Source organism: Rhinolophus sinicus, linkage group LG04 (genome assembly GCF_036562045.2).
Source record: "Rhinolophus sinicus isolate RSC01 linkage group LG04, ASM3656204v1, whole genome shotgun sequence".
NCBI lineage: Eukaryota > Metazoa > Chordata > Mammalia > Chiroptera > Rhinolophidae > Rhinolophus > Rhinolophus sinicus.
This window is the reverse complement of record NC_133754.1, coordinates 152,165,955-152,185,456: the sequence shown is the minus strand read 5'-3', so window position 1 is coordinate 152,185,456 and position 19,502 is coordinate 152,165,955. Positions and strand designations below refer to the sequence as shown.

General features: G+C 34.7%; 1 pseudogene; it reads left to right on the top strand.

The window, feature by feature from the left end:
• LOC109457297 (Y-box-binding protein 1) overlaps positions 1-19,229 on the top strand; it is a 101,440-nt pseudogene extending 82,211 nt beyond the window's left edge.
• The last annotated feature ends 273 nt before the right edge of the window (positions 19,230-19,502 follow it).

Here is a 19,502-nt window from a genome sequence, read left to right as displayed (position 1 = left end):
CATCACTTGTGACATTTATTTCTGTTGAAGTTCCCTGTATCCCTTTGCAGTCACTCCATCTCCCTCTTGGCACCAACCATTGATATTTTTTCTCTAGAACTTGTTTTACCAGTTCTAAATCTTGTCTGACTTCTTTTGATCAACACATTTTAGAAAATTGTGTTTCTTTTTCTTTTTCTTATTGACTACAATGCCAATGGATGATCATTCTATGATGCTTTTATCTACTCCCCCCTTAGTGTACATCTTGGTTATGTCTAGTTTGGGGCTCTTAAAGACCAAGATGTTATGAACATTTTTGAACTTTTTTTTTTTTATAGACACATAGTTTCATTTCTCTTGGGTAAATACCTAGGAGTGGAACTGCCAAATCATGTGACAATTGTATATTTAACTTTATAAAAGCTGACAAACTCATTTCCACAGTGATTACATCATTTTACGATCCCGCCAGGAATGTGTGAGAGTTCAATTTGCTCCACATCCTTGTCAACAATTAGAATTGTCATGCTTTTAATTTTGGTCAATTTAATGGGTGTGAAATGATATCTCACTTCGGTTTCTAATGTGCGTTTTTATGATGAGTAACGATTGTGCATCATTTCATGTGCTTATTAGCCACATGTGTCTTCTTTTGTGAAATGTCTGTATAAGTCTCATGTCTATATTTGGTTATTTTATATACATACATAGTTTGTGAATATTTTATTCCAGTGGCTGTGGCATGGCTTTTTATGTTCTTAATACCTCTTGAAAACAAGAAGTCAAATTTTGATGATGTCCAATTTACAAATGTTTTCTATATATTAATTTTGTATCTTGTGGTCTTGCTAATTTCACTTACTAATTCTAGTATATATTTTTTTGAATAGGAATTTTTCCTGAATTTTTTATTTTTTATTTTTATTTTTTAAGGGGAACAGGACTTTTATTGAGGAATAGTGTATACTTCCAGGACTTTTTTCCAAGTCAAGTTGTTGTCCTTTCAATCTTAGTTGTGGAGGGCGCAGCTCAGGTCCAGGTCCAATTGTCGTTGCTAGTTGCAGGGGGCGCAGCCCACCATTCCCTTGCGGGAGTTGAACTGGCAACCTTGTGGTTGAGAGGACGTGCTCCAACCAACTGATCCATCCAGGAGCTCAGCAGCAGCTCAGCTCAAGGTGCCGCGTTCAATCTTAGTTGCAGGGGGTGCTGCCCACCATCCGTTGTGGGACTCGAGGAATTGAACTGGCAACTTTGTGGTTGAGAACTCACTGGCCCATGTGGGAATCGAACTGGCAGCCTTCAGAGTCAGGAGCATGGAGCTCTAACTGCCTGAGCCACCGGGCCGGCCCCTCTAATATATTTTTAAAAATGTATTCCTTGGTATTTCCAGTAAGATAAACATGTCATCAGAGAATACAGACCATTTTACTCTTTAAAAATCTTTGTGTTTTTTTTTATTGTCTCATTGCCCTGTCTAGACCTTCAGCGCAGTATTAAATAGAAACCACGAGAGTTCTTGCCTTATTCCTGCTCTTAGTGTTCAATATCTGATTATTAAATATGATTAGCTATAAGTTTTTTATGATTGCCCTTTATCAAGTTAAGAAAAGTTTATTTTATTTCTGGAATTCTGAGATTTTATTATACATAGGTGTTTAAAGTTTGTCCGTGCTTTTTCTGAAAGTGCTGAGATGTTCATTTAATTATTCTGCTTTGTTCTGTTAGTATGGTGAACTAGACTGATCGATTTCTGATTGTTTCAATAACCTTGCATTCATGTGATTAAACCCAAATTAGTCATGAAGTATTATCTTTGGCATATGTTGTTGAATTCTATTTGCTAACATTTTGTTGAGAATTTTTGCATATGTTTGTGATGGATAATAGTCTGTAATATTATTTTCTTGTGATATCTTTGTCTGATTTTGTTATCAGTGCTATGTTGCCTTCATAAAATAAATTGAGAAGCATTCCCTTCTCTAGTATCTGAAAGATTCTGTGTAAAATTGGTACTAATTCCTTCTTAAATATTTGATGTAATTCCCTAGTAAAACCATCTAGCACTGGAGTTTTATTTATTTGGAGAATTTTTCTTTTTATTATGAATTCAATATTCTTAATAAATATATGACTATTTGCCATTCTGTTTATTCTTGAGCTAACTTTAGTAAATAGTTCAAAGACTCTTCATTTTATCTAAGTTATCAAGTTTATTGGCATATAGTTGTTCATTTTGTTCATTTATTACCCTTTTAGCATAATTAGGATCTATAACGATATCCCGTCTTTCATTACTTATTCTGATAATTTGTTTTCTTTTTTCTTGATTGATGTTTTAAAGTTTTTATCAATTTCCTTAACATTTTCAACGAACCAGCATTGCCTTTCTTATTTCTTCTGTTTGTAATTTTTATTTTATTGATTTCTGTTCTTATATTTATTAAGTTCTTCCTTCTAATTGTTTCGTTTAATTTGCTTTTATTTTTCTAGCTTCCTAAAGTGTAAATGTTACTTATTTATAGACTTTATGTTTTAAGATTATAAATATTCTCTCACACAATGTTTTAGCTTCATCCCACAAATTTTGACATACTGTGTTTTTATTATAAAATAGTTCTAATTTCCATGATGATTTCCTCTTTGATCTATGGCTTATTTAGTGTTCTGTTATTTAATTTCAAAATGTTTGGAAATTACTAACATTATACCATATTGTTGATTTTGAATTTAATTCCCTTGTAATCAGAGGACATGCTTTGCCAAATTTCCATCATTGGGGTTTATTGAGACTTGTTTTATTGGCTAGCATATGATCTATGTCAGTATTTCAAGTACACTTGAAAAAAAGGTATATTTTGCAGGTACTGGAGGTTGTGTTCTACTAATGTCATGTCAACTTAGGTGATATGGTTGTTCAGATTGTCTACACCTTTACTAAGTTTTTGTTTATTTGTTTTGTCAATTGTTAAGAGAAGGTTGTTAAATATCTGCACATATGATTTTGGATATGTTGATTTTTTTCCCTTTAGCACTGTCAGTTTTTTTTTCATTTATTTAGAGACCCATTACTTAGGTGTATGTACATTTAGGACTATGGTTTGTTACTGATGAATTGCCACTTTTATCATTATGAAATATTCTTATGTCTAGTAATATTCTTGAACTTGAAGTCTGTTCTATCCTATATTAATACAGCCATACCAGCTATACATACAGGTTTCATGCTGTATCTTTTTCCTTCCTTTTATTTTCACCCTATGTCTTTATATTTAAAATTGTATGGTTTTTTTTTTTTTTTTTTTGTAGGGAACATGTAGTTGGGTCTTGCTGTGTTATTTCTGTCTCAAAATTTACCTCAATTGGAATGTTTTGTACATTTACATTTAATGCAATTTTTGATAAGGATAAAAGAAACAGTCTTTTTAACTTACCCACTTATTTAGCTTTTCTATTGTTGTTCATTACTTTCCATAGGTTCAAGTTTCTCTCTGGCATTTATTCCCTTAAACTAGAACAATGGCCTTTGGCATTTTTGCTTGTTTGTTTGTTTTGTAGTGCAGGTGTGCTGGAAACAAATGAAGGCTATTTTATCTCTAGATAATATTTTGGATTGACAAAGTCATTCATACCTGGAAGTGGTAGTCCATGTACCAAATTTTTAAATGTGTTTGTTGGTAGGCCATACCCATTTTTAAGTTATTGAAATACAAAATGAGTTTTCTGGCATTATATAAAGATTCACACAGTCAATCTGTTGAAGTGTCTTAGTAAGAAAAACATAAGTGAGGTCCTGAGAGGAGGCTTATTCTTAAGAGAAAGTAAATCACAAGCCATAGTTTTACTTGGCCATAATAAAAAGTCCAAGATTGTATAAAATGGGATATAAGAAAAGTAACACAAGATGTGGAAGTTCTATGATCAGATGACGGAGCTTTTGGCTTTGTGGTTAGGAACGTTGTACTCTTTCTAATGTTTTTCCACCAGTAACATTTGATAGTCAGATTGATAGTAAGGCTTTTCTTATTTGAGATAGAGTAGTTAAAAATATGTAAAATATATAGCATAATTTTAAGGGCTAGTATAGGGATATTGGTAATGCTTATTCTATGATGATAAAGGCTCTTGCTGTGTTGCTGAGTAGAAGGAAATGTAATTATATTTGTTTTTTTCAGCCCATAACTAACAAATCCCATTCAAAGTTTAATTGCACTGAACAATTTGTGTGAGTGGGTGTTATTTTACCTTTTCTCCTTTGGAGCACCCACAGTTACATTCTGCCATGGTTCTAATAGCCTCGTTAGCTTGTAGCAATATTTGTTTTATTTTGTTTTTCCTTTTGGCTAGGTAACTGATTAGCAGCACTCTTTGAGGTTCTTCTAAATAATAATCCAATTCAATATAATCCACATTTTCTACAATTTATTACTTTACTAAACACACTGAGATTAATTTACTATTTACAAAAGTGTATGAGACACTCTGCTAGTAGCATATTCAAAGGTTAATTAGACTAGGCCTTTACCTCAATACGTTAATGTCTAGTAGGGGAATTATACAAATTTTTAAAGGCATCATCCCGTAATAATGCCTTTATTATCACAAATATTTCAGAGATGCCATATCACAAACATTTCAGTGGCAAAATCATTAAACAATTGTGGTGCATATATGTGGGGTCAGCTGGTGGTTTTGCTAGGCAACTAGGCTGAAATTGGCTGGGCTCATTAACATGTCTAGGTAATCCACTAACTCTCAGCTGATTTAGGCTGGACTCAGCCAGGAAGTCTGAGGCAACTCATCTCTGCTCCACATGATTTTCATTATCCAGCCAACAGGATGGCTTGGGTTTATTATTGTGCTTACAGCAAAGATACAAGACAGCAAGCCTGAGTTAGTAAGCTGCTTTCTAGTTGCTGCTTATGTCATACATATCTGCTAATACTTCATTGGCCAAAGCAAGTCAAACGATTGAGCCCCATGAAAAGGGATATGGTAGACCACCCCTCACATGGAGTTAAAGTACTGAAGTTACTTGGCAAAATGTAAGGATACATGGAAGATAAAGAATAGAAACCATCAACAAAATTTATCACTGTCTGTTCCTATGGCCACAAGTATTCTCAGTTCATCCAAATGCAAAATATTCTCTTCTTTATCTCAGATCCCCCAAAAGAATTCAATCAAGCCAATTGGCTCAAAGTCCAGAATATCATGATCTGTATCAGGTCCATATGTGACTCCTCTTGATTCAGGTATCTTTGAACTAAAAAGGTTAGTTATCTACTACCACACATCCAACATATAATAATAAAACAGGAAAAACATAACCAAGTAAACCCTCATGTTTGAAACATGTGAGGCGCCTAAGAAGTTTGAAATTCCACTGGTCAAATATTGTTCTGTTCTGGGTCTTTCTGTTCTGGGATGGAGAATATTCTTTAATTAGTCTCCAGTTTGGCTTACTGACTTTGGCTTCTTAGTCTATTGTTGTCCATACTTACTATCTTTGCTCTCTGGAAAATCTTACTTTTCTATTACTCCTTTCGTCTCTTCTGAAGAAGGCCTTAGAAAATATACCTTTTGAGCAACTTTTTTTTCCAACTATCTTCCTGCCTATAGGACATGGAGAGCACAGAGGACTTTTCTACATTATAAAACAGCCTAAGTCGTTTTACCACAGGATGGCAACTCTTTTACCAAGAGATATCTCAAAGATTGTGGGTTTTTAATATATTTGGATCCATTTCATTCCATGTGCTGAAACCACATCCACAATTCATTTTGAGATATACCTCTCTATGTAGACTTAGTTACTATTACTTTGGGTATGTCAGACTGTTTTGTTCATAATAGACTTAAGACTCCTGGAAACCCTTTTGTATGGTTGAAAATATCTATTAAGCAATACTTTAAACATTTCAGAGATCTTAAAATATTAAGAACATTAAGAAAGGTTTTACAGCCACATACAAGACGTCATGAGAAAGCAATAAAATTTTATTGAAGAACACAAAATAAAACTTGAATATACGAGGATATATACCATATTCATGGACAAAATTTTTAATTTTTAGTAGAGGTCAATTTTTCAAAAATTATTCTATAAATGTAGTGCAATCCCAATCAAAATCTCCAATAATTTTTTATACAGAAGTTGTGAAAACAACTTTAAAATTCATATGAAGGGGTATATGTTTAAAATACATAAAGTCAATTTGAATATGAACAATAATGAAGAGTAACCTGTCCTATCAGATATCAAAAGATTATTATGAAACTTTAGTAAGTAATGCAGCATAATATTGGTGTAAGGATAGAGAAATAAGAACAGACTAAATGATTGAAATTCACTCATATATATATATATGTATATCTATCTATCTATCTATCTATCTATCTATCTATCTATCTATCTATCTATCTATCTATCTATCTATCTATCTATATGAGATATTGTTTTATGTAAGAAATGCAAAGTAGAAAGCTTGAGCCATTTTTGTAATTAATTTACCATAGTAAGCATTCAAAACAGTTACATTTCTTCTATCCCTTCAGTATCTCCTTTTTCTTAAAACATTCTAATAGAGGGATTTGATCAAAATGCCCTCTGAAATTCACATCTTCCACCACCAGGAAAAGAATAGATTAATTTTCTCTAGGTCATTGTTATTGTTATATAAAATAATATAGAATGTCCCAAAAGTTTTAGTCAGAGTTAAGCTTTAATAAATTCAGAAGTATAGTTAGTAAACCTTGTACAAATTATTTAAACACTTAGTTATTTAAATGATTTTTATACTATAGCTTTGGGAATTTTCAACATTACATTTTTAATTTGTTTTTATTTTATTCCTGCTTATTGAATATAGGAAAGATTGACTGAGACAAAACAATAATTAAAAGCATATTATTAAAAATTCTCAAAACTCAACAAATATGAAAGAAATGTAAATAATTAAACTTTTAAGTGATTTAAAAATAAGATATCAGCATTTATCATTATAAAGTTCTTAAAACCTAAAACTGCACCGAGACTGAGACACCTTGTATTTCACTGGAAAAGACCTGAACCCATTGGCAGCCTTACCTCTCCAGAGCAGAGCTGAGGGCCATTAAGTATATGAAAAAACTATTAAGACCAATCAAAATAATTGATTCAAAACCTGTATGCTAACACTCACACTATTCACAAAACAGATTTTTGGTCTCTTACTTGGATCTTATTTGCCTTTACTTTATAAACACCTTTAGCAAGTCAGATTGTATGGTCTCCAAGGCCACATAGGTTGATAGGAGTAAAGTAGAAGGCAGGTAAGGACTGCTATAGGCAGACATATTCACAAAAGTAAGAGACGGTAATCAAAAGGCTGAAAGCGAGAATGGAGACAGCAACACACACACACACAACACACACACACACACACACACACACACACTGCAGAGGGCTTGGGCTATTTAATTTAGAGCCACGTAATTCAGAATGCATCAAAAAGTCCTGAAAGCATCACTTTAATTACAACATAGTGTGTTCATAAATTAACTAAAATTTTAAATTTCATATTTATTGTAAAATGGAAATGATCAAAGTTAATATATTTGTAAGCTTAAACAAGTAAAACTATAGCCATCCTAAATGTCAAGAATGATCTATTTCCCTAAGTATTTTTGCATAGCCAATCTTTATATTATCTCCTTTGTATATTCCACAACAATAAAGCTTATTACTACACTGATTGTGAATGGAATTCAATGACTACTTGTTGAATTGAATTCAATATATATATTGAATGCCTCCATCTCATAATCTTCTCTTTCCCAAACTAAATCTACTATTGCCACCTGCACACAGGAAATAAAAACGAGAACTACAAAACAAATGTCATTGTTGGCTGGTCATTTTCTCTGACTAAGTTTTAAATTGCCGAAGTTTTAAAAATAAACATAGTTATTGCTGATAAATTAATGAAAGTACATTTTGTTATTGTACATACATTTATATACATTTATGCGCATGTATATAAATATTACAGTATAAATATTTACATTTATTCATATCTGAGAGAAGACAATCCTACCAGATTTTTCTAAGTATAGGATTTTCGCATAAGTTGTATTCTCTCCAAATGGATTTCCTTAAATCACTTGGAAATAAGGAAAATGAATTTCATAAAATGTCCACGTTCTAGGGAATACACCCTCCTTTTTCATGATCAGAAAACTGTATCCTTAATAAGCAGATTAACGATGTTTGATGGTAAAGTTGTATAAATTAGTCAGGTTAACATAGAATGCATTACATGAAATAAAAAAACAGAAATGATTTGTTCACCTCTCAAACAATCAAGGTCGAAGACAAGAACTTTCCAGGTGGGTGGGACTCATGAGTCTTCTATAATAACACAACTGTAGCTTTATTCCTTCCAGGTCAACAGATTTGTTAAATCTCTAGAAGTCATCTCTAGATTTCACGAGAGGATTAGATGTATCCTGGAGAAAAACTAGTCACTCCATTTAAAGTGATCCAGTCCATTGCATTTGGCTCTTATTAAAAGTATTGACTATGTAAATCATCCAAATTTATATCAAGAGAAGAAATACATGACATCCAAGTATTTAAAGGACATATTTATATATAAGATGCAAACTTGAGTGCTATATATAGCCTTGTATTTTGTTTGTTTTTTTGTTTGTTTTATTAAGTTATTGTATCTGGGAAACAGTATTTTAGCTATTTCATGTTATAAATATATGGACACTGAATTTTATATATACCCGTATACATATTGTTTTCCCCTCCATCAAAAAAACTGTGGACAATTTGCATCAAAATGCAATTTACAAAGAACCAATTAGCAAGTACAATTTGCTAGTTAAACACTAGAGAATTTAATTTTATTAGTGAACCTCCAGATCTAGAGCAATTCTATTAGCTAATGAGTTTTTAAAACCTCATGAGATTCTATGAACTCAGACAAAAAAGGATACTATAATATTCCAACTTAAGGGACTGTTTTCAAGTATTGTTGGAGTAAATTTAGAATAATGACTGATATGTTAAAATATATTTATGATTTTTGTTAATATCTTGAGGGGAAATACTTGTAATTGCCATCTCCTATGTTCCCACCAGTTTTTCAGCTTACAGTGATCCCTCCTTAGTTCTCTCTCCATTTCTTCATATACATGGGTGTGGGTATGTGTACACACACACACACACACACACACACACACACACACAAATCTCCCTAGAGATTAGATAAAATTTAGAAATCTGAATCTCATTTTAGCTGTGGAGAGCTTTCCATTTTCTTTGTTTCTGATACCTGAAGTTAATTACTCACATTCTGAAGTGTACATTAAACTGCAGTGGATTTTTTAGAAGAATCATTGTAAAATGTGCTTAATGCGCTTATGATGAGGCCTAATAAATTTGATTTCCCCATCGTTAAGCATTACTAAAGTGTTTCTGGTTTATAGTTACTTGCCCTGGACCAGTATATATAGTGTTTTAGAAGTACATTTGGCAAAATTAATTTGTAATTGGCTGCAATTCAAATTATTTTATAATTTCTGTGGAACAATGAACAATTATATAATAATTTAAATCCGAGTTCGAAGTCTAAACTCTCTTTTCCCCTAAGACTTAGTCAAAATATTGCCTCAATTTCATTCCAGAAAAATTTCAACAATGAATCTTTGAGGATCTGTATAGTTCTAGTTTACATACGAGGCTGACAAATTGTGTTTATCTCTAGAGAAGGAAATTGCATGGGATGCAAGAGTTTGCTGTGTTGTTTCTCAGACCATTTTTCCCGTTTTGTCTGTAAAATAGATTTTGACACTGTAGAGTCATGCAATGGGAAAGAAACCAGATGGATTTGTTAGAACACTGGTACTTGCTGTAATTAAAAAAAACAAACAAAAAAACTAAAATGTATGAAGTGTTTGAATAATGTGGGATAACCATAAGGCAATCCTTCTTACTGTTTCTTTTGTTTGTCTGTTTATTTATTTATTGTGCTAGTTTCAGGTGTACAAAACAATGTAATAGACATTTCACCCCTCACAAAGTAGTAATCCCCCCAATCTATTGCCCCTCTGACATTGTATAAGTCTATTTAGATTTACTGTTTCTTTTGTTATTTAAGATATAACTAAGCACATTTTAGAAATCAATTGATTTTGATATGATGGATGAACGTTTTCTTTCTTCCATTGTGTGTCAAACTTGACCGTATTTTTCACACTGTTTCTGAACATTTTACACATATAATGCTAGTATTTTCATCTTATAGCTTATATTTGCTAGCATTTTTTTTGTATTTTTATGTTGTGTGTTTATATTTGATAGTATTTATTAATCATCATTAGTAAATGTTTGTAGAACTTTGTGGTCTAAATAGTTGCCTTGTGGTTATGTGTGATAAAGGTCTCCTTAGTATTATATTCATTATAGTCTTAACTTTAATAAGCTTCATTTGTAAACTGGGGTTATCTGCTCTACTGGCTTCAACTGAGTTATTTTTATTAATGAAATGACATGTGTGAAAAGTGCCATACAAGTAATGGTAATGGTATACAAGAAGGTCAGGTTGGAAGAGGACATGGAGAGCTAAGTAGTATGTTACAACAATAGTTTCTCCTTTTCACTTGGTCAGCAGTGGAAGAACTTGACCTTCCTTTTTTCATTGTGTTTAGTGAGGGATTGTAAATGATGGGTTAGGCTGAGACAAAGTGTTTGGTTCTTCCTAGACTCCCCTCCTGGAGACCTCCCATTGCATCTTATTCATGAAGATTTCCCGCCTGCTGCTTCACAGTGGAGCATTTGGGTAAGTATATTGCAGACTAAGTCAGCTCAGGTAGGACTGGGAGGGAGATAAAGTTTTTCTTTTGCATTCTCCCTTCCATCCCTTGGTGTGCTTCTTGCTAACATTCCGCTTCTTAGGTCCTAAAAACCTCCCTGAAATGTTTTATTCACAATTTTTCTACGTGGACAGAACTCTGAAACTTTGAACCTTCTCTCATTTCCTTCTTTTTATGAAGTTCATCTACACGTCATGTCATTCTTAAGGTAGCATAGGGAAATAATGTTTTAGACCATCTACAAATACTGGGTTAAACAAAGTTAAATATAGTTTGTTTTTCTGTCTTTTAAAGGTGCAATTTGGCAAAGACTTTAATATACTAAAATCACACTGGGACTATCTGAAGAGGGTAAAACATTAAGCTTTTCCTTAACTTATATAACTACAGATCTTTTTCTAAGAGTTCTATTAACATTTTGTTGGACTTAGAACAAAGCCCAAATTTTCAGACTTAGCCTTTAAATTTTTTTCAGATCTGGATGTTTGAAACCCTTTCCTGTACTTCATATAAACTGAACTGCATGAGCTGTTCCCTAAATAAGCTTAAAATATTTATACCTTTGCATTTCCTTTCTTTCTATTATATTCCCTCAGATACTTTCCTTGTCCATGCCTGACCAAATCCTGCATATACTTTGGAGTTCATTTTATGTGCAATGTCCTCCCTGTAGCTTTCCCTGATCCCCCTAGATGGACGCAATCTCTCCTGCTTTTTATAGAAAATTATTATTATCTTTTATGGCAGCAGTCACCTTTTTACATGTTGCAAAAAACATGTGTATTCAATTTGCAATGCATAATATATCAATTAAGCAAAACATCAAGAAAAAAGCAAAAATCACCCATAATTCTATCATTATTAGGAGTAAACATTATTAAAATATGTTGTATCTTTCCCGTTATTTTATACCCAAACACGTTTCTTAATATTTTTAAAAAATTAAGATAATTCCCTATATCTTGTTTTATTACTAGTTTTTCTGATTTAACAATAAATTGTGAGCATTTTCTCATATCAAAATCTTGTTTCACAGCATAACTTTGATCCTTACATATAGTTTTATTGTTACAAAAATGATAATTATATGATGAATACTTACTATGTGGTTGACTCTGTGCTACATATTATGTCTAAATTGCATAATTCAACTCCTCCACATTGTTTTTTTATAATGTAGGTGTTATTCCTATTTTACAGATGAGGAAATAGTTGTTAGAAAAGTTAAGTATTTTGCCCAAGATTGAACAAATAGAAAGGAGTGAAGCACTGATTCTGATCCTACTACATGTGGCTCCAAAGCCTTGCTCTTAACTTATTATTGACTCTGTTTTATATGGAAATTAATTTAAACAATTTCCTGTTCTTGGAAACTTAGGTTATACCCAGCTTTTTCAGTGATGTTATTAAAAAGAAAACAAAACTGATAGAAATATTTTTGGGCACAACTATGATTATTTCATTTGAATAAATTCCTAGCAGTAGAATTGTAGAGTTCTGAATATTTCATGACTGTTGATACCTTTAGTAAAATTTGCCTTCTAAATGTTTTTTGGCAATGCCCATAACAACTAACTTAGGGCTGGGCAAGTTGTAGGAGCTGATGCAACACATGAGAACTTCACTTAACTCTGGTGGTGGGGATTCCAGGGGAAAGGAAATTAGTGGGCCAACATTTCTGAGCCTTGAAACCCCCCTTTGATCTCATAGTTCTTCACTGTGTTTGTACAAAGAACCTTCCCACACACCTTGTCTTGCTGATCAAGCAGTCTAATGCTGGAACCCTAAATCATGGTAGTCACTTTTAAAAGGAAGTAGTTAAACTTGAACAGTGATAATGTTTCTTAATAAATATATCTTGTACTAGCAATGAAATCTTTACACAGAGAACTTTCTTTGAATGCGTCTACTACTGAATTTTCTGTGCACTGTAAGCAGAGGCAGGTAGTAATTTTCATAAGAATTACTCTACAGCACTGGCAGGTTACTGAAGTGAAAATTATCAGGATTCAACCAAACTGATGAGGGCTTGCTTTCATTTACATCCCTATGTTAGAGGCCACTGTGGCAGCTACAAGAGGCCTCTGCCCTGACCTTCTTCAAAGAGCAGCATCCCGGAAACCAGGGTTGTTAGGAAAGTTTGGGACCATGGACTGACCTTTAAATCTCTTTTCCAGTTATACACAACCCGGAGAATCCTCCTTGAGATAAAAAAAAAAAAAAATCACCTAACCATTTTAATTAAAAGTATTTTGGATCAGCATATTTCAAATAACTCACTTTAAGCTGTATTTAAAATACATTTAATAAAGATAACTTACAGGTAGATTTAACATTTGTCCTATTTAACAAGTAACACATACCATTTAATTTATATGAATTAATAATGTATGGAAAAGGATGCTTTATTTTGACATATGAAGCTTTTGGGTTGGGGCCCATATATGCCAGGATGGGATATATAAATAAACACTCCGAAGTTAAGTGCACACAGCAAAGGTTTACTTATTGCTCAAGCTACATGGCAAAAACAGGCCAGCAGAAGGCTCTGCTAGTCTTAAACTCTTGGAATTCATCATTTTTCCAATTTTAGATAGATAATGCAACGTATATTACCCACTACCTCCAGGGAAATCTGGGGAAGCACCTGATTATCAAACATACTGTTATTTCTGCATTGAAAGATAAAAAGCCACAAAAAATAGATAATCAGAAATGAGGAAAAGAGCTTATGTAAGTGAAATTACAATAAAAAGTTTAAACTTTGAAGGAAGAATAGAAGTTGTTTCTAGATCAACCTCATTAAAAAAAAAAAAAAAAAAAAAGAACTAGAAGGAACTGTCTCCATAGACGAACTAAAGGCACAGAAAAAGCCAGCATGTGTTCAAAAGGCAGTAATTTCCAGCAGCTTATGTCATAGAAAGGCTCATGACTGGGGCGCTCAGGTACCATGGTCTATAGTTGCAGCACCTACTGCCCCCAGCACTTAAGAAGTCAGTTTTGCTTTGTACAAGAGAGGACACATTGACTTACAAACCACCAGGTTCAACTGAGAAAATTACTGACTGGGTCAATGATACACCCCCACCCCCACCCCCACCCCCACATTGCCATGTTCTTTTGCAGAAATTGTTGTGCCTTCTGTCCCAGTGGCCTCTTGGTGGCCCTCTGGGTAGATGGTGGACTCACCAACTCCTGCCCGGCAGCATCTGCTCACCTAGGAACAACCTGAAGTGCAAACACCTCTCCTGGGCACTGTTCTCCAGATCCGCTGGATGTCAGAGAAACTACTCAATGCTGTAGCTGGGAGTTGATGTCAATCTGAGGCTGTGAGCTAGTTTCATGTAGGTCCCCTTGGTCAGAGGATTAATGTCCTGTAAAGGATGGAGAGGATAATTTTGTTACCTGTTTCTACAGTAGCAAAATATTCCAAGTTTGGGATCAGTTTTTTCTAAATGCGTATACATGCAGAGGCCATTCGTAAATAAAATGAGGAAGGTATGCCAATGGGGGTTAAACTGAGGACTCTACAAACAATTCTTTTTGAAGCTGTAGATAAAATCAATACCTCTTTTACTAACCTAGTGAAGATTACCAGGCAAGAATGGGAATGAAAAGAGAACTCTCACACCACTGTTCAGGAAGTAATTTTTATTTTGTAGAATGAGGTTTTGAGATGTTGATGTCAAGACTTGAGGGTCATTTTGGGAAACAATGAAATGTGGCTCTCTTGAGAAGAGGAAAAAACCCAAGCTAAATGATTATTATTATTATTATTATTATTAATTTTAAGATTCCAAGAGCTTATTGCCTGCAAGGCCCATAGCTTTTACAGAAATAAACTTAGTCTCACTGAATTGAAACTGATATAATTGTCAGAATGTTATAAATGTGCCAAAATCCCAGTTTTATCTAGAATTAGTACTCTCCAAAGAAATTAATGATATTAAGATGGTAAGGTAAACACATTGTCACGCTTTAATATACATTTTCATTTGGTCACCTGAAGGTACTTCACATATAAAATACTACATATAAGTCACACACAAGCACATATTCTAAAAGAATAGTTACAGATTGAAGTAACCACATGAAATCTATTTATAGACTGTTCTGAATGTGTTGCTCGCTATCTGTGGTACAATAAACCTGAACCGAGTGAGTTTGGCATAGGTAATGGTAAAATATATACCTAAAAGCATGAGAAAATAAAAAATTATTTGGTGCAAGCCACATAGAAGTCGAATCTTGGAAGAAACAGTTACAATTTCATATTCTTAGCTTCCTTGTTAAGCTTTCATAGACTGTACAAGAGAGGAATGAGTAAGCATAAGGAACTGGAATTTTGTTTTTTTATTGCAGACACTTTTCAAGGGTGTCCATGCAAGCTGTGTCCATTTTCCAAAAGGGCTATTTGATTTCCAAGAAGACTCACTAGCCGTTTTCTCGTCTGTTAAGTCCTATTTATTCAGAAATATTAAGTCTGACTTCCCACGAAGTCAATGGTACTTATTACATAAATTCCAAAATTGTCAAGGCGGTTGGAAACCTAAGAGCCCATGCACTTGAAGTGAGAGCTAAATTTGGCGATAACGTTTAATGAAGGAAGGCTGGGTGAATATCATTGGTGCTGTTTTTATGTTGCAGTTTGATCTAAAGGAGAGCTGAGAAGCCCTTGAAAGCCACTGCTCAGAGCAGGTTCATTGATTGGGATGGTCTTTTTTTGGTACTTCAGACCTTGGTCAGTCAGCTGAGATCAGGTAAGCAAATATTTTCTATCACCCTCTGATCTCAAGAACTGCTTGACAAGATGGCAACTGATATGACTTCTTTAATTTGTGCCACTTCATACTGGGGTCTAGTCACCAGAGCAATCGTTTTTATAGAGCCTCCCAGGTTGCAAGGATTTTATGATACTCTAGGATTATAATAGCAAATTGTCTTCACTGAAATTGCATCTGAAAGCTGTTCAGCTTACTTGTTTGTGAATCTTTGGTGTTACTGAATTGAAAATTTTATTCTCCATTCCTTCCTCCCAATTTTACTTTAGAGACAATAGAAATATGACACCTCCCGCCACTACCCCAGTAAACATAGATTTACCCAGTAAACATAGATTTATCAATTAATTCAGGGACAAAGATAGATGGGAGTTTTATATGAAATAATATTAAAAGAGAACTGCACTGTTTCTCCTGAAAACATTTAATGTATGCGGGAATTATTTGTTGAGTGCCTGCTGTGAACTGAGCCCTGTGCTAGATGTGTGGATATAGCAGTGAAGAAAATAGACAAGGTCCCTGCTCTGCTAGAGTCTGCAGGGGAATCTGGGAATGGGGTCTAAGGATCACTGCAAGCAGATAGCAAAGAAGGAAATTAGTAAATCAACAAAATAATTTCGAAAAGTAGTAAATGATTTAAAAATTAAAAATTTAATGTGCAGAATTCGCTTCTGGTTAGGACATTCTTTTCACTGTAACAACTAGAAAGAAGTGGAGAAATTTAAAAATCATTTTTAAAAATGCATTGTAGAGCTATGAAAGCATAGAGGAGTATATGAACTAAACTCCCCTAGGCGAAAGCTCTCTTTTTTTGAGGTGAAATTCATAAAACATAAAATTATACATTTAAAAAGGAATAATTCAGTGGCATTTACTACATTTTCAATGTTGTGCAACTACCACTTCTATCTAGTTCCAGAGCGTTTTCATCATCCCCAATGAAAATCCCATACCCGTTAGGGAGTTCCTCTTTATTCCTCTGTTTCCCCTAACCAGCAGATACAATCAATCTGTGTTCTGTTTCTACAGACTTACTTATTCTGGTATTTCACATAAAAGGAATTACATAATATTTGTCCTTTTGTATCTGCTTTCTTTCACTTAGCATAATAGGTTCACTTGCATTGTAGCATGCATCAGTAGTTAAATCTTTTTTAAGGCTGAATAATATTCCATTGTATACATATACCACAATTTGTTTATCCATTCATCAGCTGGTGCACATTTGGGCTGTTTTTATATTTGGGCTATTGTGAATAGTGCTGCTATAAACATGCTTGTGCATGTATTTGTTTGTTTTCAATTCTTTTGGGTATATACCTAGGAGAGGAATTGCTGTTAATTCTATGTTTAATTTTTTGAGGAACCACAAAACTGTTTTCCACAGTAGCTAGATCATTTTATATTCTCACCAGCCATGTAAGAGGGTTCCAGTTTCTCCACATCCTCACTAATACTTGTAATTTTCATTTATTAAAAAAACTATAGCCATCCAAGAGGTATGAAGTACTATCACTTTGTGGTTTTGATTTGCGTTTCTCTAGTGACTAATGATATTGAGAATATTTTCATGTGCTTGTTGGCCATGTGTATATATTTTTTGGAGAAATATGTATTCAAGTCCTTTGTCCGTGTTTTTCAGTTGGGTTTTTTGAAGAGCTGTTTTCTGATGGGTTGAGATATGCATATCTAGAGGCAATTGCTGGTCTGGGCACAGGTTGAGGATTGAGTTTGCCGTTGGCATAGAGGCTCTAATGGGAGAAGGAAACCAGTAAATATTTTTATGTGGACTGTTATGTGGACTGGCATTATGAACTAGAATCTAAAGGATCCCTAAACATTTGGCTGATTTTCTCTGTGTAAAATTTGCTTAGTTCTGGGATATGATAGGGTGCTGGATGCAAGGCTAAATGGGCTAAGTCAAATATCCCACAGTCTCCTTGTCCACTAGATAGAGAGGCCTGCAACCAAGACTGATCTCATGCTTAAGATACTTGAGACCAGACATGGAGAGAGTCTATCTGATGCCCATCTGTAAACTCAGCTCAGCTCCTCATTGGATTAAGATAAATAGCTCCCCACTCCATATGCCCAATAGAGTTAAGAATGAAATATCTCTGGAGGAAAATAACATTAACATCAGTCTTCACAATTCCTTTAGTCACAATTTCTTGCATATAAGTACAAAAATGACTAGGTATAAAAAAGGATGAAAAATATGACTGATAAAAAAACAAGCAATGGAAGATGATTTAAATCTTGGAGTTCGCAGACAAGTGTTGTAAAATAGCTATTAAGTATATGTTAAAGACAATAGAGGAAAACATAAAATGGATGAAAATTTGGAGAATTTTGAAAGAGAGTTGGAATCCACAGCAAAAAACCGTATGTTAAAAGCGGAAAAGCATTATTTGTAATATTAAGAGCTATTGGGTGGGTTTAAGAGCAGATTAGGCAGAGCAGAAAACAGGTTAAGCAAATGCAAGCTAGTCATCAGGAAATATCCAGAGGGAACTACAACAAGATAAAAGGAATGCAAAGAGAGTTTGAATGGTAGCGGGAGGGGAGAGCAGACCCCAGAGAGCCCTGAGCAGCCAGCCCCACCGCCGTCGCCCGCCTAGTTACCATCACACCACGGTCGGAGCCCTAGCTTCTGCAGCCGGCCTCAGTCACCATCACCACAACCGTAAGTGGTGAGTCAGAGACCCAGCAGCCTCTCGCCACCGCCACCCTCAGCGCTGTAGACACTAGGCCCAGCACCACCTGCAGGGGCACAGGAATCCGCTGCCCAGGGGGCCTCACATAGGCAGTGCCTGTGTGCAGGGACAAGAAGGTCCTCTCAATGAGAGTTTGGGGAGCAATTAAATGGTTCAGTGTAAGAAAGGGATATGGTTTCTTCAACAGGAATGACACCAAGGAAGATGTATTTGTACACCAGACTGCCGTAAAGAACAACCACAGTACTTCCGCTGTATAGGAGATGGAGAGACTGCGGAGTCTGATGCTGTTGAAGGAGAAAAGGGTGCAGGGGCAGCAAATGTTACAGGCCCTGATGGAGTTCCAGTGCAAGGCAGTAAATATGCAGCCCAGTGTAACCATTATGGATTTATCCATATAACAGGGGTCCTCCAAGAAATTATCAGCAAAATTATCGAATGGTAAGAATGGGAAAATGAATGAAGGACTGGAGAGTGCTCCCTAAGGCCATGCCCAACAGCCCCTGCCGTACCGCAGGTGAAGATTCCCACCTTACTTCCTGTAGAGACCCTATGGGTGTTGGTCACCGTATTTCAATCCTCTTGTACAGGGAGAAGTGATGGAGGGTGCTGACAACAAGGTACAGTGAGACAGAGTATGTATGGGGCTATACACACAGCCTAGACAGGACACCTTAGAGAGGACGGCAATGAAGAAGGTAAGGAAAATTAAGAAGATGAGACCTAAGGTCAACAGCCACCTCAGTGTCGGTACTGCCATAACTTCCATCACCAACACAGATGCCAAGAAGACCCTAAACCGCAAGATGGCAAGGAGACACAAGCAGCGGCTACACCAGCTGAGAATTTGTCTGATCTTGAGGCTGAGCAGGGCAGGGCTGAGTAAATGCCTGCTTAGCATCTCTACCATCATCCAGGGTAGTCATTCAACAAGAAGAAATGAATATGAAATGCCAGCAAATAATAAATGAATGAAAGATTGGAGCTGAAGACTTTAAGTGCTTGTTAAAACTAGAAATAACTGCATTATATATGCAGCAAGTTTATTATTATTACTTAAAGATGTTTCTTTTTGCTAATGACAAACATGTTTTTTAAAAAAGCCTTTAAAAAGGTTTTTAAATTGTTTCATCTGGTCCAGGTGAAATTTTTAAGAACT